Source organism: Podarcis bocagei, assembly GCF_964188305.1.
Source record: "Podarcis bocagei genome assembly, chromosome: 6".
NCBI classification, from domain to species: Eukaryota; Metazoa; Chordata; class Lepidosauria; order Squamata; family Lacertidae; genus Podarcis; species Podarcis bocagei.
In genome coordinates this window covers 585,516-608,976 of record NC_138130.1, presented here as the reverse complement: position 1 = coordinate 608,976, position 23,461 = coordinate 585,516, and the positions used below count along the sequence as shown (strand labels likewise).

At 46.5% G+C, this 23,461-nt stretch overlaps 1 long non-coding RNA gene across 1 annotated transcript; it reads left to right on the top strand.

The window, feature by feature from the left end:
- Positions 1-1,781: 1,781 nt before the first annotated feature.
- On the top strand, positions 1,782-18,937 carry LOC308589477. The gene is made up of 4 exons (XR_014009302.1): positions 1,782-2,547; positions 13,748-13,851; positions 14,696-16,730; positions 16,825-18,937. It is a non-coding gene; the product is annotated as an uncharacterized lncRNA (long non-coding RNA).
- Positions 18,938-23,461: the final 4,524 nt, after the last annotated feature.

Genomic DNA, 23,461 nt, shown 5'->3' with positions numbered 1-23,461 from the left:
TGATTTGCTATAGTTAACACAAAAACCAGAGACCTTTCCGTAAGCATCAAGAATTTTCATTACTGCAGGGAGATTTCTTCTAGGGTGAAATCATCTGCGAACATGTTCACCAGAGGACTCTGCCCATTAAATTGTATTCCAGACACCTCAGGTTCTCCCCTAAGTGCTAGAGCCAAGGGTTCCATGGCCAGGGCAAAAAGCAGGGGCGACAATGGGCAGCCCTGCTTTGCGCCCCGGCCCATCAATATAGGCTCAGAGTGTATACCATTTATCAAAATATTTGTGGTACAATCCTGATATAAGGTAGTCAGCAGTGCAATGACTCAAGCATTCCATTCAAGACGGTCAAATGCCTTCGTTGCATCCAATGTAAGGATGGCTGTCGGTGCCGGTTGATTTGATCCCCAGTATATTGCACTGTGGATCCTCCTAATTGGGGTAGAATCATAGAATCATAGAATCATAGAATCATAGAGTTGGAAGAGACCACAAGGGCCATCGAGTCCAACCCCCTGCCAAGCAGGAAACACCATCAGAGCACTCCTGACATATGGTTGTCAAGCCTCTGCTTAAAGACCTCCAAAGAAGGAGACTCCACCACACTCCTTGGCAGCAAATTCCACTGTCGAACAGCTCTTACTGTCAGGAAGTTCTTCCTAATGTTTAGATGGAATCTTCTTTCTTGTAGTTTGCATCCATTGCTCCGTGTCCGCTTCTCTGGAGCAGCAGAAAACAACCTTTCTCCCTCCTCTATGTGACATCCTTTTATATATTTGAACATGGCTATCATATCACCCCTTAACCTCCTCTTCTCCAGGCTAAACATGCCCAGCTCCCTTAGCCGTTCCTCATAAGGCAGCGTTTCCAGGCCTTTGACCATTTTCGTTGCCCTCCTCTGGACATGTTCCAGTTTGTCAGTGTCCTTCTTGAATTGTAGTGCCCAGAACTGGACACAGTACTCCAGGTGAGGTCTGACCAGAGCAGAATACAGTGGCACTATTACTTCCCTTGATCTAGATTCTATACTCCTATTGATGCAGCCCAGAATTTCATTGGCTTTTTTAGCTGCCGCGTCGCACTGTTGGCTCATGTCAAGTTTGTGGTCAACCAAGACTCCTAGAGTCTTGACCTTTGCCTATTGACCTTTGCCTAATAAAACCTGTCTGATCCGAATGTATATAATTTGGTACAATCATCGCTAACCTGTGTGTAATAATGTTTGTAAGTAATTTTAAATCAACATTTATTGATGAGATAGGCCTCATTTACTAATGAGATAGGACTCAACCAATTCCAAGTCTTTATTTGGTTTTGGTAGCACTACAATGTGTGTGTTTTTCCAAGTTCCAGGCATCAGGCCATGATTCTTTGTATCTGTAAATAATTTCAGCAAGAATGGGACCTCGTTCAGAAAATGTTTTATAAAAATAGCCAGTAAACTCATCTTGTCCAGGGAGGGGAGACGTACTCATTGTAGCCCCCCACCTCCTCTGGTGAGTCTCCTGGACCAGAATCAAGTCCAATCTCCCTTTTCTTAATTCCTTCCAAACCTGTCTCCTTTTTATGGGTGACCCCAGTCCATTAACATTCCATGTGATTATTTTTAAATTATCCATACTTGCTCTAGGATGATTAGTACGTCATAGGAGTGCATGGAAAACATTATATCTAAAAGGCAATTGTTGGCAACTTGCAATAGTTTAACAGCTGGATGGAGAACAACCCCCAAACTTCCCCTCCCCCCTTTCCCCTCCCACCTACAACAAGAAAATATCCTCCTACTGTTGGAACCATTGTGGTACCCACAGAGTAGTAAATTCTACTCTTTCAGTAGTTTTAACAATAGGGTATGACCAAAATCACCGCTCCCCCCCCCCCCCGGAACATTCTATGATAGTAAAGTTACAAAGCATGTCATAAAAACTAAGACAAAACTATCTCACAAAGAACAGAAGCCATCTTGTGGGATTCTCTGTCCATTTTTCTTCTGCATTGGGTTCCCCCCCCCTTTAATTTTCTTCACTGTCTTCCCCCCTTGTTGTTGCCATCCAAAGGGGTCTTTTTCTGTCTCTTCATCGGGGCTTTCCTTCTGTTGTCATGTCTTCAATCTGTACATTGGGCTGTTTCAATAATTTTTTAGCTTCTACATGCGAAGCTGCTACCTTGGTTATTCCATTATGAGTGATGATCAGCTTAAAGGGGAATCCCCATTTGTATTTTATCCCTGCATTGCGAAGCGATGTGATGTATGCTTTGAATTCACGACGTCGCTGCAAGGTCCCAGGAGAAAGGTCTTGGAAGATAGCTATAACAGAGTCCTCATGTTCTATTTTTTCCAGTTTTCTGAAACGTTGCATTAAATCATTTTTCACCAAGAACGTGTTAAAGCGGACAATCACATCTCTGGGGGTTCCCGTTTTTTAGGTTTTGGTCTCAGGGCTCTGTGTATGCGTTCTATATTTTCTGCACTGATTTTGCAGTCAGGAAATAATTCTTGAATCCACATGAGGAAGGCCACTTTTAGATCTGAGTCTCCAAAATTTTCAGGTAGGCCCCTGGCCCTCAAGTTAAGTCTCCTTTCCCGATCTTGAGAGTCTTCCAGTTGAATTCTAAGGTCTGCTTGCACGCGTTTCAGAGTCCAAATATATGTTTTATTTTTCAAGCTTATTCCATTGCTGTGTTAGCTGTAGTTTTAACATCATTCACAGTCTCAGTTAATTTAGCAATGTCTTCCCTCAGTGGGAGGAGTGCTTTTGCCCAGTCTTGGGATAATTCCTTCCTGATTAGGGCTACTAGGCCTTGTGCATTTTCAAGGCCTATCAGTTTCCCTGCTTCTGCTTTGTCATTTTTGGAAGCCTTGGCAACCATTTTGGGGCCTGCTAGTGCTTGTGCTAGTGCTTGGCCTGTGCCTGAGGGAGATTCTTTCGAAGGTAGTGAAATCCACAAATCTAAGGTCCCTTTTAGCAATCCAGGCTTCCTAAAGCTCATCACCTAACGGGGGGGGGGGATTATTTTTTAAATACTTACTCATCATTGTCTCAGTTTGTGCTGGTTATTGTTCTCAGGAAGAAGCTCAGCGGCAATTTAAGTAACCATCTTGGTTGATGATGTCACCATCCCCCCCCCCCGGTCTTCAGTTCATATTGAGAGGGGAAGAACTGGTGGTTATATAGGTCATTTTGGGAACACCACCAACAAAGCAAAGCAACACAAAACTTCAATCAATCATCTATTTCAATAAGTTTACTCCAGTACACAGGTTTATTGGTTATGTGTTCCTGGTGTGGAATAGAGGGGGAAAGTTATCTTGCCTTTTTGTTTAACGTGAAATTCATGATGTCATTAAGTTTTTTGTCTCCTCTACTGTGGAGCGCAGCATTTCAAAAAAAAACAAAAACCCCTGAACAATGTTTTCATTTTAAGGACAGGTAATAAATAGAATTATTACAATTTCTGAAAACCTCAAGAAAGAATAATTGGCTAGATGCATCCAGCTGACTGTCCTGAGGCTCTTTAAAAATCGAAGAAAAGAATCTGTAGGATTTGCATTCCTGGCACTGCCTATGTGTTAGTGATTGGTTATGTAGCTAATAAATTCAGAGACTGGAAATAGGAAGAGGGAATATAATGGAAGTTACTGAAGACAGTGTTGAGGTAAAAGAAAATAGATGCACAGTCCTTTGGATACCAGAATAAATAGACTATTTTAAAATGCTTCACAAAGGAACTTATTCCTGAAATGCATTCTATAGAGAGATATATAAACCAGCATTTAGGAAATACTCGTGTGAAGGGATTTTCCAGGCTTCCTGCAGGATTTTTTCCTGCAGTCGGGTGACAAAGTAAATAGGCAAAATAAATATACTAGTAGCACAGAAAAGGTCATAATTTATTGTAGATCTGATTACTAAGCAGCAACAAGGTCTGGGGAGATCTGGACACTGAGAAACTGGTATTTGAGGTTTATTCCTCTGTTGTTTCGCAGTAGATCTGCAGTCCAGCATCTATAGACAGACCTGGCATCTAAACAATGCCTTCCACTGCCATTGAAATCCCCAATTCTTTCCTGGGCTCTCTTCACCCTCTGCAGCTCTTAATTGTACAACTGCTACAGTCAATTTTACAGCCCCCACTGTATGTTTACATCTCACCCCCTGCCAAAAATACCCCAAACACATCAGGACAACATCACTTCAAGGTTGTCTCCAGCAACTCCCTCCACTCAGCAAACTAGGTACAACAACAGTGGGTTACTTTGCATAACTCACACCTTCTCAGCTACGGTCCAATGGACTTTATATGCCTTTGCCCAGTAGATTTTAAAATATTTTTTAAAAAACTCAAATGGAAGAGAACTTTTTTTTTTTGTATGAAGTTAGATCTAAGAAAGGTCTCTGCTGCTACATTTTGCTTCTGAGTAGATGGACAACTGCCCAGTCATAGCTGCACTAAAATCCTGCATACGTATGTGTCAGGGGTTTAGGTGCAGAGGCACGGGCAAGGGAGGAAACAGAGAGCGAAGGGGAGGAGACAGAGGAAAGGATGAGTGATGACGACGACCCGAGATCTCCCAGTCTTTCCAGTGAATCAGAGGATTCACAGAAAGGAGCACCAGTGGCCAGGGCAAGGGGGGAGTCTAGGGAGGCACCCCAGGAAGATAGAGCCAGAGGAGACTCAGGGGGGAGCAGCTGGAAATCGGGACCAGCGTCACCGCCAGGAAGCAGGGAAGAGGAAAGGAGCCAGGGGGGAAGCGCTGGCAGCTCACCACAGGAGGGAGGGCAGGAGTCAGGAGTGGCCACACCTCCATCGGGGAGCGAAGAAACGGTTAAGAGGAAAGTGGAAGGTTGGGCGCGCGCGCCAAGTTCAAATGCAGAGGAAGGCGGCGCAGTGAGCAGCCCCGAAAGGGAACCAGGTCCTAAAGCCCGGCGCAAGGAGGCAGAAGGGTCCGGGTCAGCGTCAGAAGAATCCCGGAAGGAAGAAGCCCCGGGGGGTAGAGGGACCCAGAGGAGGACAGTCAGGAGGAAAAGGTGGAGCAAGGCTAGGATATTAAGTTGGTGCGCACGGGGCGGAGACTCAGACGGAGCCTCGCCGATCTAGCTAGTAGACGTAGAGTTGCAGACAGCAGCGTGAGAATGGAAACTGTAATTCAATAAAGACTTTTACTTAATGACCGCTGGCTAGCGTGATCCTCTGTGAGCTAGGATCTGGAAGCAGCTCTGACAGTAGGCTCCGTCTCCACATTGTGGGCATCTGCAGCCTCGAGGAGGGGAGAGAAACAGGCGCCCACTAGCGAGCTCACGAACGGCAGGAGACATGACGGCTGAGCAGCAGATAGAGGACCTCAGAAAAGCAGTGGCACAACTGAACGCCGAGGTTCTTGCATCCAGGAAGAGAGAGGACGAGGCAGCTGCCGCCTGCAGGGATCTCCAGGTCAGGTTAGACGTACTGGCAAAGCAAACACCCCGGCAGGAGGGAATTGGGTTGGCGAGACGGACAGGCGGGCTGCTCTCTCACTTCGATGGGAACCTGCAACAGTATCCCAACTTTAGAGCCGACGTACTGTGCGCACTGCAACTGTTGCATAAAGACTTTAGAGATGAACAGGAGAGAGTGGGGTTCATCATGTCCCATCTGCATGGGGAGGCGAAAGCATGGTTGCGCAATTTATGGAGAGATAACGATCCGGCGCTCCAGAATGCGGATGCCTTTATTAAAGCGATGGATGGGTGTTTCTTATCAAGTATTGACGTTGATCTTGCACGGAAGGAGGTGCATGGGCTGAGACAAGGGAGGGCCAGCGTCAGACAGTATCATGCCCGCTTTTTCGCCTTGGTCAGCGCCCTGGAATGGGACAGAGATTCGGCTCCTGTAAGAGACCTCTTTTGGGAGGGACTGCACAACTCGATTAAAGATGAGATAGCGAGGGGGGAGAGACCCCGAACCACCCAGGAGGTCGTTCAGAGGGCACTGGCAGTGGGGGTGAGGCTGGAAGGACGTCCGTGGAGCAAGGACGAAGGACGTGGAGGGCGCGAACCAGCCGGGGGCCCCTCCTTCTTTCCCAGAGAAGCAGCGCGGGCGCAATCCACGCCTCCGCCAGGAGGAGGAGCCGAACCTATGGAGGTTGGAGGTGCAAGGGCTCAGTCAGCAACCAGAGCCCTAGCACCGGCAGCAGTGAAGGCGAAGCCTCCTAGAGGGACCAGGAAGTGTTACGTCTGTGAGCAGCCAGGGCATATGGCGAAAGAGTGTCCCCAGAGGCCCCACAAGCTTACTGCAGCCTCAGCAATGGTGACTGCAGCAACGCAGCAGGGAGGACCACAGCAGGGAAACGACGATGTCTGGCTGGAGGAAGAGGCACTGGGGCCCAGCCAGACGTGTTAGTGACGCAGTCCCCAGAAATTTTACAGCCAGTGAACCCCCTCCCGCCCAAACCTGTAGTGAGGCTCACAGCGTCTCTCCAGCTGCCCAATGGAATCACCATGGACGTGCCAATCACCATCGACTCCGGCAGCAACGCGGACTTTATAGGGCAGGAATTTGTCGACAGGCACGCTGTGCAGTTGCTGCCGGCCACACTGCCCCTGCAGGTTGTCACGGTGGATGGCAGGGAGCTGCTAGGGGGGCAAGTGGTGAAGCAGACGCCACCAATGGTGATGCGACTTGGGAATCACAGGGAAGTCATCAGCTTCAACGTCACTCAACTGTCTGACACGCCCATTGTATTGGGCATGAGTTGGCTGGACAAGCACAGCCCAACGATGGCTTGGTTCCAGAGGCAGCTGGTCTTCGGCTCTTCCTTTTGTGCTGAACACTGCATCGTACCCAGGCAGGAAGGAGAGGAAGAGGAGTCACAGCTGCTGCTAGGCACGCTGCAAGCGATTCCCCACAAGTACGCAGAATTTCTGGAAGTTTTCTGCGAGAAGGAGGCGGACAGGCTACCCCCTCACAGACCATATGACTGCAAAATTGACCTGCTGCCGGGGGCGGCGCTGCCTAAAGGGAAGCTGTATTCCATGTCTGAGGACGAACTGCAGGAACTCAAAGACTTCATCGATCATAATTTGGAGCGCGGTTTCATCCGGGAGTCTAAGGCAGCGGGGGGCAGTCCTGTATTCTTTGTTAAGAAGCGAGACACGCCCCAAAAAAGACTCGTAGTGGATTACAGGATTTTGAACAGTGTGACCAAGCCGTCGGACTTCCCCATGCCCCGCATCGACGACCTCCTGGCGAAGGTACGGAAGGGAAAGGTGTTCACCAAGTTGGACCTGCGGGGGGCGTACAACCTCATTCGCATGCGGGAGGGTGATGAGTGGAAGACAGCCATGTTCACGCCACTGGGTACCTACGAATACAGAGTTATGCCTTTTGGACTGCAAAATGGCGCTCACGTTTTTCAAGCATTTATGCATCACGTGTTGGCGGGACTTCTCTACAAGACGTGCGTCTGTTTCTTGGATGACATCCTGATCTTTTCGGAGTCGCAGCAAGAACATGACAAGCACGTCAAGGAAGTGCTGGGCAGGCTAAAGCAACACAGGCTCTACGCCAAGCTGGAGAAGTGCCAATTTGACGTGCCGGAGGTGGATTTTCTGGGCTACAAGCTGTCTGACAAGGGGCTCGCCATGGACAGCGCCAAGGTTCGAGCAGTGTTGGATTGGAAGAGCCCACGCAACCGGAAGGAGGTCCAACGGTTTGTCGGCTTTGCGAACTTCTATCGCAAGTTTATCAAGGGCTTCGCGATGCAGACGGCGGCCATCACTGACACCCTTAGCTCCAAGAAGAAGAAGTTCATCTGGACAGAGCAGGCGGAGCAGTCCTTTCAGGCCCTCAAGCGTCTCTTCGCGTCGGAAGAGCAGTTGCTTCATGTCAACCCCAGCATGCCGATGAGGGTGGAGACAGACGCTTCGGACAGAGCAGTGGGGGCGGTCCTGCTGCAGAAGGACCCGCAGGGCGTGTGGCGGCCGGGAGCGTTTTACTCCAGGAAGCTCAGCAAGTCCGAGCAGAACTACACCATATGGGACAGGGAGTTGCTGGCCATTCATGCAGCGTTCAAGGCGTGGAGGCACTTTCTGATCGGCGCCAAGCACACGGTGCAGGTTTGCACGGACCACAAGAATCTGGAACACTGGCGCACGGCACAGTTCCTGAACCAGAGGCAGATACGTTGGGCTGAGTTCTTTGCGGACTTCGACTTCCGCATAGAGTATGTCCCGGGGGACACCAACATCATGGCAGACGCTCTCTCCCGCAAGCCACAGTATCTGGAGGACGCAACACCAGCGGCCGCCATGCACATCTTTGCACCGACAGTGTGGGCGTGCGCCGCGGCGACCGTGGACCTAGAGGCGGTGCGGCGAGCGTTGCAGGGGGACTCCTTCGCACGAGCAAAGATGGCAGAGGTGCAAAGGGGCAAGGCAGCGGCCGACGGTTTCCAGCTACGAGATGGATTGCTCATCCGTAAAGGGGCCATCTACGTGCCGGGTGACGAACTTCGAGCCAAGGTGCTACAGCAGCTGCACGACGCACCCACGGCCGGGCACTTTGGCAAGGAGAAGACGGTGGAATTAGTAGCCAGGGATTTCTGGTGGCCTGGAATGAGAGGGGAGGTCGCAGACTACGTGGCGAGGTGTGACACCTGCCAGAGGGCAAAGCCGGTGCACAAACCGCCGGCTGGACTGTTGGAGCCGCTGCAAACTCCGGTCGAACCTTGGGAAAGGGTGGCTCTGGACTTTGTCACGGATCTGCCCAGCTCAAGGGGCAAGACGGCAGTGTTGGTGGTTGTGGACCTGTTCTCCAAGATGGCGCATTTCATTCCGTGTGCTAAGGTGGCCACGGCAGAGCAAACCGCCAAACTGTTCATAGACCACGTGTTCAAGGTTCACGGTCTGCCACGGTCTATTCTGTCCGACCGCGGGCGACAGTTCATCTCGAACTTCTGGCAGAAGCTGATGGGCTTCCTAAACGTCAAGATCAATCTGGCGTCGGCGAGACACCCGCAGACCAACGGGCAAGCGGAGCGAGCCAATGCCATCATGCAGCAGTACCTGAGATGTTATGCAAACCAACAGCCTGCGACGTGGGTGGATTACCTGCCGCTTGCAGAGTTTGCCTACAACAACACGAAGCACGTATCCACGGGCGTCACGCCGTTCTTCGCCAACAACGGGCGGCACCCTAGAACCTTCCCGGGACTGGAATGCAGGGGAGAAGGGGAGCCGCAGTCAGCAGATGCGTTCGCGTCGGAACTGCAGGAAGTCCACGATCAGCTGCGGCGCCACCTGGAGCTGGCTAAACACGCATACAAGGTACAAGCGGACAAACACAGAAGGGTTGGCGAAGAGCTCCACGTGGGAGACTGGGTCTGGTTAGCAGCCCACGCAGTGCCGGCCAGGTCGTTGGCCAAGAAGAAACTAGGGCATAAACAACTGGGGCCATACCAAGTCGAAGAGCAGGTCAACCCGGTGGCTTTCAGGCTGGCGCTTCCGGAGGGTTCCAGAATGCATCCGGTGTTCCACAGATCGGTGCTCACTCCCTACAAGGCACCGCACAGGTTCCAGGAACCCGGAACGGCGCCGAGTCCGCTCAGAGAAGGAACGGGGCACGCGGGAGTGGCACAGGAGGAGCGCATCAACGAAGTCACGGAGATTTTGGACTCCAGATGGGGGGAAGAGGGAGTAGAATACTTTCTCGCCAGGGAGGGCACCCCGGCCAGTGCGAACAGCTGGGTGCCGGGCTACGCTTTGGACGAACCTCTGCTCAAAGACGAGTTTCATGCCCTCTTCCCACATAGACCTATGCCAGCAGACTTTTTCGACGACTGGCTTTTCACGCCCACGCTTTCGGACAGCACGTTCAGGGGGTTCGACTCGGACGAGGAACCAACACGAGACGTCCGTTCCCCGGAGGGGTCACCCTCGGGATCTGTCTCAGAACCCTCGTATTGGTGGGACGATAGGCCGGAGGAGCAGTTCCGCAGGAAGTGGCTGGACTGTTCCGGCCGAGCAACGCCGCCTGGAGGAAGTGCGGGAGAGACGGACATGGACATTTTCGGGGACGACCCTGGTTTCGAGCACGGCGGCACAGAGATGGAAGAGGAGGTGACTGTCGTCAACGAGAGCAGAGAGGAAGACCCGGAAGAGTTCCGATGGAGGCCTGCCACGGGAAGCGACCGATATCCGACGTTCGTCCCTTTGCAACAGCAGCCCCCAGCTCCAGCACCGGAAGGAGGGGAGGGGGGACTGGGGGGCTTCGAGGGGGGGATGGATGTCAGGGGTTTAGGTGCAGAGGCACGGGCAAGGGAGGAAACAGAGAGCGAAGGGGAGGAGACAGAGGAAAGGATGAGTGATGACGACGACCCGAGATCTCCCAGTCTTTCCAGTGAATCAGAGGATTCACAGAAAGGAGCACCAGTGGCCAGGGCAAGGGGGGAGTCTAGGGAGGCACCCCAGGAAGATAGAGCCAGAGGAGACTCAGGGGGGAGCAGCTGGGAATCGGGACCAGCGTCACCGCCAGGAAGCAGGGAAGAGGAAAGGAGCCAGGGGGGAAGCGCTGGCAGCTCACCACAGGAGGGAGGGCAGGAGTCAGGAGTGGCCACACCTCCATCGGGGAGCGAAGAAACGGTTAAGAGGAAAGTGGAAGGTTGGGCGCGCGCGCCAAGTTCAAATGCAGAGGAAGGCGGCGCAGTGAGCAGCCCCGAAAGGGAACCAGGTCCTAAAGCCCGGCGCAAGGAGGCAGAAGGGTCCGGGTCAGCGTCAGAAGAATCCCGGAAGGAAGAAGCCCCGGGGGGTAGAGGGACCCAGAGGAGGACAGTCAGGAGGAAAAGGTGGAGCAAGGCTAGGATATTAAGTTGGTGCGCACGGGGCGGAGACTCAGACGGAGCCTCGCCGATCTAGCTAGTAGACGTAGAGTTGCAGACAGCAGCGTGAGAATGGAAACTGTAATTCAATAAAGACTTTTACTTAATGACCGCTGGCTAGCGTGATCCTCTGTGAGCTAGGATCTGGAAGCAGCTCTGACAGTATGTGACAGTGATTATTTTCCTAGTGGGCAGGAATTGCCTTCTCCCTAAGGAAAGACCAAACTAATATTGCAGATATTAATATTGCACATCTTGAAGTGACTCGATACATGAAAACTTACTCCTTTTGGAAATGAAGCATTGTCCAGACCCATAAGACATTCAAAAACTTTACTTACAGAACTTTCTTCATAACAGAACAGGAACACCAAATGATACATCCAAACAGTTCCATAACATATGACATAGGCTCAGCATCTTGCAAAATATGAAACAATTCCAACAGTCCTAGAAGCAGAGGTCTGTCTCTCCCAACTGCCTGCATACCAACCTCCACTGGCCTTAGGGAATGCAGATCCTCGAGAGTCGTTTACATCCTTCCTCTCACAGTCTGAGAACAAAGATGTCCAGCAACCACGCTTCCGAAACCTTAACATCTACACCGGAGCGACTTGAGAACAATAAGATTTCAACTCAGATCAGCTCAGAGAACACTTCTTTAGCTTTAAGCTTTTAGCCTTTTCTAAATGTAGGCAATTCCCATTTCAGTGTGAATTGAATAATTATACTTAACAACTAAAAGGTTAAGCAATGGGTTGTCACTTCAACCTTTTATTTCCTTAAATTGGCTAGATCTCTTTTCCTAGATGTCAGTCTTTGCTATGCCTTCGTACAATAGTGAAATCACTGAAAGGTAGGAGTGGTCTAGGACAACAGGGCCCGTAATTCTGTTTTTTATATAGCATTCTGCAATAGCTAGAAAATTTTTAAAAAATGAAAGCTGAGGTTCCATTTGACTCTTGGCTCAGCAGTAGTTTTCATGGTGCAAAATTTGAGCTCCTTTTTTCTTTTTTGGGGGGGTATTTTTTTAGTAAAACTACCAGTACAGTTATTATCTAGAATGCATAACACTTGTACAGAGTATACATAATTCTGATCTCAGTCCAGCTATCTGAATCCTGCAAAGTAGTTACTGGTTTTATTTTTACACTTTCTGGCTATTTCCTTTACAAGATCAGTCATGCCCCCCTCACTTAAAAAAACCAACCCACCAGCACCCTTCCTTGAAATGGCAAGTATACTACAGAGACATAATGTTTAAGATTCAATGCACATGTTTCTCTCTCCCCCCTCTCGTCAGAATGTGCTGTTCTTTATTTCACACTGGGAGAAACAAAAAAGCATAGCAACATAACCTTCTATGGACTTCAATCTTTCACTTGCTGTGTTTGTTACCTTTTTGGTGGCAGGTTACCTGACTCCATTGCCTAGCCTTGCTCTGTATTTTGTGTGCAGCCATTCAGTTTTATGATATGGCAACAGTGCTAAATCCTGTGTTTTTAAATGAGTCCTTGCAGAAAAATTGTATAATCTTATCAAAATGGCCTAAGAGCTGCTTAATGCTATTCTGGTCAGTGTGCTGTCATTCTACTGGCACTTTCTGTTGCTTGCTCTACTTTGTGGAGCCCTGTGTCACACACATTGTCTCCAGGCTGTCAGACGTTTAGTATAAATCCCTGTCTGGGTTGTATAATAAACCTACAAAATGCTGTTGTTGAAGCTTCCTGCTCTTCATTTGGATAGTTTCATTGATTTTGCTTGAGTTACTCACTTTTGCTTAGAAGTGTTGTTCTTCTTGTCTGAATATAGATGTGGAAAAGGTTATTCTGAGATCATCAGTATTCTGAGAATTCAGCAGAAATTATCTTGTCTAAAACATCTACAGCCTTGGGTCCTCAAAGAAGAGGAATCCCACTGACATAAGAACATGCATTTTCAGATGGCTACTGATAGTCTCTAGGACAGTTTTATCTGGCTGGCCCCAAGGACTTGCAATATTTTAATCAAGATGTGATAGACAGGATGTGATAGACAGACAGAGAAGAGGTAGGCAAGGAGGATGAATAGAACAGTGCAATAAACCCAACAAACCCAACCCTGAAGCCATAAGTCTGTTGTGGGCAGAGGTGCCAAGAGGATTTGGTCAAGCAGGCGAGACACTTGCAGAAGCCCCTCCTTGCTTGGATCTTCATCAAGGAAGAATTGAGTCCTGTCAGGGAAAAAGGCAGAGTTGATATAGTTGATATAGTCATCTATCTATTGATATTTCTCTATATCTACTTAGTACTAAAGAAATTCAAGGTATCTAAAAATTCAAGGTATCTAAAGAAATTCAAGATATCTAATGGTAAAGAACATGAGAAAAGAATAAGAATGGTGACCTTGCAGACTGCCAGGTGCCCAAGAGGCATGATCATTTTGCCAAGAATAAATAAATATCTGAGTGGAAGACAAGAAAGAGGAAACAGCAAAATGCCACCTGGTTCCTACACTATAAAATATTTAAATTTAAAACCCTTCTCCAATAAGCCAAATAATTATGGCAGGCATAAATAAGTTGGCATCAAGGGAAATGTATTTCTAAGGCCCTGCATTTTCTGGTAGTAATAAAGAAGAAAGAAAGAGAAAAATGAAGGTGGCTGAAAGCAAAGAATCATTATGAGACTATTGCCTCCCCGGGGTTGTCAAAATCCCAACCTGTAAAAAGAAACATTTTTAGCATTTCCTAAAACGTCCAATGCCAAATTAAATTGGGGGGAGGGTGTGGTTAATGGTGCCAACACATAAACTCATAAACTGCTGCTAAGAAGAACCACTGATAGCATTCCTTTATTAAGAGGATTAAGTAAGTGTTTACAATAAATGAGATCTATTATTTATTTCTGTTTTCAGTGTGTAGCCTATTTAGCCCAATAACTTCAAGTGGAAAGTCAACATGCTGAACTGGGAAGGAGGCAGAGTGGCAGAGAGCAGACTTTGTAAATCAACAGGCTCAGGTTAAGGAAGCAATCCTTTAGGGCTGGGACTGGGGAGGGGAGGTGGGCTAGATCCTAAACCCATTCCTAAGCCCAGCCAGCAGCAGCCCTGCTGTTGAATGGAGTTTGGATTTGGTGCAACTTTATTCTGATTTACTTTACACTAGCTTCAAATATTTGAGAAGTTAGCAGCAAACCCTCCAACATTCCTCAGATGAAAATGGGGACATTTCTCACTCCCTGCCTCCAACTAACCCTCCTTTACCCCCCATTTTTTGTTGTCCGTCCCCCACCACAAAACATTTCCTCCACCACTACATCATTGGGACACCCCTTAATCCAGATTTTACTTAATTTTATTCTAGATTTACAAAAAGAAAAGCACACACCAGTAAATAAATTTTAGAAAGGGGCAAGATTAGACACAGTCTGACAAAGCACTTTTTAAATAATAAAAAAACCAATTTACCTTGCCCTCTGCTCCACTTCCCATTTCTTTTCACCCAGAGCAGCCGTGCCCTCTGCCTGCCCCTCAAGGCCAGCTTGGCACATGGGGCTGGGCCTCGGCCACAGCAGCCCCTTGTCCAACTCCAGCAGCCACAGAGAGGCCACGGGATGCTCCCCTCGCAGCTGCTGTCACTCAGGACAAGTCACAGCTCATCCCGCTCCCTGAGCTCAGCAGCAGCACTGGCGAGGGAAAGAGGAACTTTCTGGCTTTCATAATTCTGGGACTGTCCCTGGAAAATTGGGGTACTTGGAGGAAATTTGTTGAAATACTACTAAACCTGTGCTTCCGGTTTTCATACTTCTACAACATTTCCCCACTTCTGATCTCAGACACCTTTCCATTCTGTTACCATTTCAGGTGTGAACAGAAGATCAAGCATGTAACCATGAGCTAACTTTCATCTTGTGTTTGCCCAGCTTATCGAACCACCAAAGCTTCTCACAGGACAGAATTACCATGTTTTAGCAAGAAGCATTATTTTGAACCTCACTGAACTTCTTTTCAGAAATTCAATAATTCTCCAGGAGTGATAATAACTCCTGAAAATCAAACTAATTTGTAAATGCAATTTGTAAGTAAAAGCCAAACTAATTTGTAAATGCAAAATATTTTTGGACTTTTGCACATGTAGGAGATTGATTATTAGTTCATGAAGGCTCTAAGGGACCGTACACATTTTTGTTTGTCCTGTTATTTCGAGTCTTGGGCCTAAGAGGGTTTTGGGGTTTTTTTTTGTCCCACTGCTTTCTTTCAGGGAAATCCACTGTTTACTGCTTAATCAGAATAAACATAAATCTGCAGAAAACCTGATTGATATTTGTTCTGATTCAGCGGTTTACAAGTTTTTACGGGGAAAGTGTTGGAACAAAAAAAGCCCTTCTCAGGCATGTGACTTGAAATCATGGGGCAACCAGACATATGTGTGGGCCCCAAGTCTCCTTGCATGCCTGTCTCACAGTTATTGAATTCAGCCAATTTTAGACAGAAATTTTAAACAGCTAATGCAGAAAAAAAATAATTGCTGGGACATTGCTGAGATAAGACTTGAGAACGTGGCCAGGGTCTCCACCAGTGTGACATGTGACGCTGCACTGCCCCTACACTGTGGCTGGAGTCTAGGCGGCCTGTCCGCAACCCGGCCCCACCCGGAAGTAGAGCCAATTTTCTGGGTGTACATTTTGGGAGCACTTGCAGTTGGCTGTTAACATGACTTTAACCTTGTATTATAATTCCAGAAGATCTGTGTTTCCTTCCCATGATATCCTGTATCATGGGTAACAAACTGAATGTAGTCAGATCCTTACTCTTCAAGTGCCGAAACTTAGAGCTACAGTATATTCAGAAGTACAAATGAACATTTCTTGCCTTCTAGTCTCCAATGTAATTAGCACCACTGATTATTTTCATGAGGGACTCTCTGTTCTTGTCAAAATCTTTACCATAACAACTTCTGAATTATAATACAGCTGTAACTGCCTGTACTACCGTGTTCAGTGGAGGAAGAAATGCAGAAGGAACATCTCAAAAATGAAATTAATTAAACTGGCTAATGTTCTCAAAGTTCTCTGAAGATGAAAAGCTCTACAGTAGTTTCAAATTATGATAATTAAATCACCCAAACGCTGTACTTGAGATTTTACTCAGTGAGCCTCACAATAACTGTATAAGATGGGTCAGTAACTGATGAGGAAGCTAAACATGAGAAAAAGGCTTACTTAGGACTCTTTAGAATAATAGCCGTTATGCATGCAGGCACTGTAAGCGGAAGCCAGGCTGCATGCATGACTTTGCAGGTCCCGGCCTTCATGCCTCCTGAAGCTCAGGAACTTCATCTGCATAACAAAAGGCAGAAAGGATTCTAAAACCCTTCAATGGATTTGCTGCGATAGGGCCAGTGTTGTGATTCGCCAGTCACAGCATAAGGTGACCTATCACAGGCAGGGAGACCTGGGCTGCCTTAAGATGTTTATATCCTGGGCTGAGTGCCCCTGTTTGCCATTATTGTTCTTTGTGTTCCTGATGTTACAATAAATCCACTGATGTTACAATAAATCCATTTTGAGCTGAAATCTGGTCTTGGATCATGCCTGAACCCACCTACACTTCAAAAACCTTCGACCTTTTTCAAAAATAAGACCCACCTTTAGTCCCAATCAACAACACGGCATCCACTTTTCACTGTTTGCTGTGTGTTCTCCCTTTCTTTGTTCTCCCTTTCTAGACTGAGCAAAGGAAGCAACATGGCTGCTGTGCCTTTAGAAGGAGATCTTAGTCTGTCAGGTGCAGCTCAAATGGCAGAAGTAGGAAAAATGTGAAATTCCCTACTGAAATTCCCGGTTCAATATAGTCTCTCTCCATCTCTTAAAACAGGGAGGGAAGGAGGAACTTGCAAGTCTCCAGATGTTGGTCTTCAACTCCAACTCCCATCAGCCCCAGCAAGCATAGCAAATGGTCAGGCTGGAGCTGGAGTCTAGTAACATCTGGAGGACCACAGGATCATGCTTATTGTCAGAATAATTTGGTGCTGATGCAACTATTGAAAGGCACCTTAGTTCATGGTGAAAGATCAATGCTGACTGAGATGCCTGTTAAGAACTGATTGCTCAGGTGAGATCAAGGCTCATGGCTCACATTCTTAGCCACAACTAAACCATCCCTGAAATACTGGCAGCCTTAGGGAAAGCTCAGCTTGCCATGCGATGCCCCTTACTGCTCTCTTTCTTCAGATGTATTACACTGTTTCTTTCACGTAGTTCTTTATGGGTTAGTGCTGTTATTCTACATCCTGTGTTCGGTTTCCTATCAGATTTGTTCATGGATGCTAGCAGGCCTAAAATTAATACACTGACCCAGACTGCATTGTTCCATTCCAACAGACACCTCAGATTCCTAATCCCAAACTCTCTCACACACACGTTTTCTTCCACTTCAAACAATGAGGAAGAAAGTACCATCATTCTAAACCTTATGGATTTTGTGTTGCTCAGTCGAGACAAAAGCAATTCTTGTTATAACAGTAATACGCACCCTTCTCTTTCATATCTATATTGAGATATTCCCCAGCAGGGAAAACACATCGAATTGTGAGCTACAGTAATGTCCAACCTTATTCCATCTTTTCGATAGCCTAGCAATTCATCCATTCCCCCCAGGAAATTGTAGAGTTGTAAACAGGATACAACTATCCTGAATGCTGTAAGAAGAAATCATAAATTTAAAATAAAGCTGCCTTCAGTTTTCTTAGAGACATGTACTCACAGAAGAACAGTGTGAAGTTGAAATCTCTGTTTGAAGGGGGGAAATGCAGGCTTCACGGAGAATTTAAAATATTTGCTAGCAGCATTCAAATGTTCCTGTTGGATTTGAATAATAATGCTGTGGCCCAAAGAGTTGGTGGCACTTACAGAAAAGGAAGTTTACAGTTCATATTCAGTACTCCTCACAGATTTGTAGTGCAATAAATTCCCTTTAAAGTAGAAAACATTGTGTTTTCTATATGCCTGAGTAAATGTGATTAGACAAATTCACTCTCATTAACAGATGACTAAACTGAAGTTTTAGATAATGACTTTGCTTCCGCTCTGAACATTCAGTCATAACCCTTCCAACAGAGCTGGAGACAAGCATAGCAATTGTCATTCATTTCCTCAGGCATAATGCTAAACACAGAACACAGAAATGGGTCTTGGAGAAGTGTGAGAAATTAGGTTTAATAGTGTAACTGTTATGGATGCTGATTAAGGATAGAAATTGGGTGGTCAGGTATTTTTAAATGCAGTTCCCAAGGGAGAGGAAATTTGGGAGGGCTTCAGGTGAATATTTGTAGGTTCTCAAATACTGTTTAATGTAATACTTCTCGTTCGCTTCCCATCTGAAGCAAAGGGCAGAAGCAGGGACACAGGCCTCGTTCACTCTCCCATGGACACTGAACTTCTGCAGGGGGGAACCTGAGGTGTTCAGGGAGGCTCCGTGCACAGTTTATAACCTTGATCTTCCTGGGTGCAGACTCAGGAGACTACTCAGGTAGAAAAGTCTCCTTGGTGCAGATGTGCAAGGCTGAAGCTCCACCATGTGGATGACTTTGCCCTCACTCTCCCCCTAATGCCATGGTCATCAGAGGTGGTGGCAGAATGACTGCGATTTATAGCAAAATGGGACATTTTTTCTAGAAGAGAGCTAGTCTCTTGACACCTAAAACAGAATAGCAGCAGCATGTTTCCAAAGCAACTGGAACACTTTAAAAACAAGGTGGTGTGCTTTATTGAAATTTAAAAAATTATAACAAACAAATGTATGAAAAGTAAAAATGATAGTACAAAAAGATAACAATATTCGCTAATTCATATCACTGTACATTCTTCTAACAGATCCTATGACTTCCCGCCACCCCACCATGTATTTATAGCTTAACTTATCTGATACACTATTAATCTCTATTTTCTTTTAAATAATATTTGTTAATATTATATTCTCTTATATTTGTTCATCATTACACAGAGGTTATTCAAATGCTGCCACTGATGTCATATTGCTACAATAATCTTCTAAATATTTTTAATACATGTCTCATTTTCGAATAAAGGTCTGTATTACCTCTCAGCTTTCCTGTCATTTTTGCCAATTCGGTGTACTCCAACAGCTTACTTTCCCACTCTAGCTTTGTTGGGATTTTCTCTCCCTTCCAATTCATTGCAATATAGTATATATACTGTATATATTTAAAAACAAGGTGGTGTGTTATCACTTGCTTTGGATTAATCTCGGTGCTTTCAATTGTGTTTCTCCAGAGTAAGCAGCCTCCTAATGGGCAAAATCAAAACAGGAATGCATGCAAAGTTTCTTGAAACAATGCAAAGCTACTTATTTCCTTTGCTGAAAAGTTGATCTTTACCAGTTCCGTAAAGGCACAGAAAAAAGACACATATATTCATCTTAAATAATGCAGTAGAAACAAAAGAATAAATGTAATGAACTGTCAGGCATAAAAAATCTTTTAACATTTTCTTTTCAAGTTTCAAATCTTTATTGTTTCGGAGTGCCTGTAATAAAGTCTTAGGGGCTGATGCAATTCTGTCAGTTTGCGTTTCTGATGAAAGAAGCACCTTTCCCCCCTCCAAATATAAGTTTGGACTAAAAAAAACCTCATTCCCAATCTAGTGAGAAGTAAAGTTGGCTAAACACCATAATACAAATGTCAAATGAATAATGCAATGAAAAGATGGCTCCTTTCCAGGAATAGTGTGTTGAAACAAATAGTGTCTGATTAGAAGAGGAAAGCAGGGCAATAAGTTCTTTTTCTCACCTAAAAATGTTATGTTAACGTATAACATCGTTATCACTAACTTTAGCTTAATGTTATAGAATTAGCTTTCCCATTCAACATGAGACTCATAGAATCATATAGCTGGAAGGGACCCAAGGCTCATCTAGTGCAACCCCCTGCAATGCAGGAATCCTGCCCACAGTCGTCTCCAGGGGGGCTTGAACCCCCAGCTTTCTGGTTAACAGCCAGACATACTGATCCATTGTGCCACAATAACAACAACCCCTAAGGCAGATATGGAGTAGAGAAGGCTGAACTCACCCAAACTCACCTCACTCCAATTATTCCAATTAAACTTTTTATTGCACTAGCCATAGGCCATGGCATCATTCAGAAGGGGAACAAAAAGAAAAAAACAAGAAAACAACAACAACAATAACCATAAAAATAATCAGGCACAGACATACAATAAAACCACGGTCACGGCTACTAAAATTATTTGTTGCATTAAATAGAATAGAATAGCAGAAGATCCTCAGGTAAGATGTGCCAAATTAAATATCCGAATCCCCTTTGCAGTTGACCACTATTTTGTCTAGTTCCTTCCTCCTGATCTTCTTAGCTGCCAGCACATAGAGTGCTACTTTATAAGTAATAAAGTCTTTGGTGTTGTTCAGCAGCCATTTCACCCTTTCCACCCTATTCAAATGTGTTCCACTCGTAAACAGGGGTTTTATAAATCGGTCTCTTGGGTCTATGTATAATGGGCACTGCAATAAATGCACAGGTCCTCAACGCAAGGTTGTCCACACAGATAGAGTCTCTCTTCGTAATGTACTTTGCTGTACCGCCCATCAAACACTGCTAAGGGCATCAATTGGAATCGTATTTCTGTAAAAGCGATTCTTAGTACGGCAAGTGGAAGCTTTGTCAGGTATCTGGCTCGGGCATGCTCCATTTTGCTATGTGGGAACCATGGTGAGCTCTTAGTAGAAGCAATCATGGTTAGATCCCTTTCTGCATCGAACCTAAAGAGACAGTCTCTTAAGTGCCTCTTATTTATCTTCATGGTCAGCTGAAGATCTTGTAATTGATATTGGGACAAGAGGTGTTGGATGCCAGTCTTCCAGCATTTGGTCTGTTCCCATTCTGTATAAGACATAGCGGGAAATCTCTCCTCCGAAAGAGATTGAAGTCTTTTCACATAATTTAGGCACAGGTAAGATGTGGGTGGCGCTGTTGGTTAAACCACAGAGCCTAGGACATTCTGATCAGAAGGTCAGCGGTTCGAATCCCCGTGACAGGGTGAGCTCCCGTTGCTCGGTCCCTGCTCCTGCCAACCTAGCAGTTCGAAAAGATGTCAAAGTAGATAAATAGGTACCGCTCTGGCAGGAAGGTAAACGGCGTCTCCGTGCGCTGCTCTGGTTCACCAGAAGAGGCTTAGTCATGCTGGCCACATGACCCGGAAGCTGTCTGCGGACAAACACTGGCTCCCTCGGCCTATAGAGTGAGATGAGCGCCGCAACCCCAAAGTCGGTCACGACTGGACATAATGATCAGGGGTCCCTTTACCTTTTAAGACGTGGGTGGCATTGTGGGTTAAACCACAGAGCCTAGAACCTGCCGATCAGAAGGTCAGCAGTTTGAATCCCCACGACAGGGTGAGCTCCCGTTGCTCGGTCCCTGCTCCTGCCAACCTAGCAGTTTGAAAGCATGTCAAAGTGCAAGTAGATAAATAGGTACAGCTCCAACGGGAAGGTAAACGGTGTTTTCATGTGCTTCTCTGGGTCACCAGAAGCAGCTTAGTCATGCTAGCCACATGACCCAGATGCCAGCTCCCTCGGCCTATAAAGCGAGATGAGCGCCGCAACCCCAGAGTCGGCCACGACTGGACCTAATAGGGGTCCCTTTACCTTTTACCTTTTTAATCAACTCTAGCCTTTGTTGTCATGTCAGCTTTAGCATGAAGAAGAGCAGCTGTGGTCCCAACCTCACTCATTACTCAAGGTCTTCTCCAAAAAATCCAGCTCAAGGACATCTGCTCCACAATCACAGTCTTCAAAAGCATCCCCCTCCTTCTCTTACATCATCAATGGCAGGAAATGCAAAACGGAAAAGAGAACCGGGGCATCTTATCCCCATCTTGTCACTCTGGCTGCTAAGAGTGCATCTGACATACTTCCGGGGTGGTGCCATCGGTAATGGCGGACTCCCTCTGATCCGGAAGGACTGGCTCTACGGAAATCGGGTCTGTTCCGCTACGGCGAAGCGGGGACCCTTTAAAAAATCACAGGCAGGTGAAGCCTGTGGCCGTGGGACTCAGTGGGCACCTTTCGCACCCCCCCCCAATTTGTAAAGGAACCCAATTACAGGCTCCAGAGTGAAGCGGGGCAAGCGGCGCAGTGCTGAGAGTCAACTGCTTCTTCCGTGGAGCAAAGCCGCACAGCCGTTACCGGAGAGTGCTACCTTTTTCCTGTGACAATCTGGCTACAAAAACAACTACCCGTGAGTAGGTTAAATTTGGACAATTGGACTCTAAACAATGACCCGTGAGTAGAATGGAAAATTGGACTAAGAAATTCCCTTAATTTGGCACTGAAGCGGGAAGGTCTAAACAGGAAGTCAGCCTTCCGCTTTTTGTAGATAGATTAAAGCAAAGACATGGCAAGCTAGAGTTTAGTAAATCGTTTGTAAAGGATCAACTTTCATCATCTAAAACTACTGAACCCCCTTTGAAAGCAGGAGAAGAGGGGGGATTTTTTTTCTGGACTGTTTAAACCTGCAGAAGAGTGTGTAAAGAAAAGCAATTTTCCACCGTCTTGAACCTGGGAGCGGGTGTCAGGACAGATGTTTTCGGAGTTCATTGACTATAGATAAATGTTTTTGACAGACAGTTAAAAGAAGAGAAACATAGTGATTCCATTGTTCTCCTTCGCAGTTAAAAGGAATAAAATATTGACAAAATATCTGAAAAAGGAAACTTTGTTGTTAGATCTGCTTTAAAAGAGAGAGAGAGAGATGGATACAAATAGAAGTTCTTCCCCTAGAGGGAGCTTGTGAAACTGTTATTAAATCTGAACTGGGGAGCTTTGCAGCTGCAATAGATTAAGATCGTGGGATCAGACTTTGACCTTGCACAACAATGTACTCGGAGGCTCTGGTGCGTGCTTTCTGTAAGACAAGTGCTTTATTGGAACAGTTACATGAGAAGATGGATTTGATGACTGTTGCGATCAGAAATTTTGGACAGGTAGTGGGTATCTATATAGAACCCACTCAGGAATCAATTCAGGAGTGTGCTCTGACAGATCAGATGAGGGAGTAGGTTGTGGCTGGACCCCGGGAGGCAGAGATGGAGGGAACTGTGGCCCAGCAGGAACATGAGTTGTTGGGTCTGACGAATGAACCTAGAAAAAGCCAGATTTGGAGAGATAGGGTCTTGTTTGGCTTGGAGATGGGGGGCTGGATAGACCCCCCTATGCAGGGATGCCTTGACTTTTCAAGTCTGGCGTTGGGCCGGGAGGAGTTTGGAGTTGTGGGGGTCCTCAACATTGGAGGGACCTTGAAACATGCTTTTAAATACCACATGGAGTTCAGTGTGGACTATGGAAAAGGGGCTAATCTGTCGAGAAGGGACAAAAATATTGTCATGCAGGAGTCTCCACGAGTGAAAGGAGCAGAAGACAAAGTAAAGTACAGGTATAAATATGAAGAAGATCTGCGGAAGGGACATGGAAGAGATTTAACGGCCTCGGACATAAGGTTACCAGGTTAATGAACTAGATGGATGGGATAGAAAGGACTGACAAAACCCGAGACCAGGAGGAAGAGACGTTGGATGAAGATTGGAAGAAAGTTTA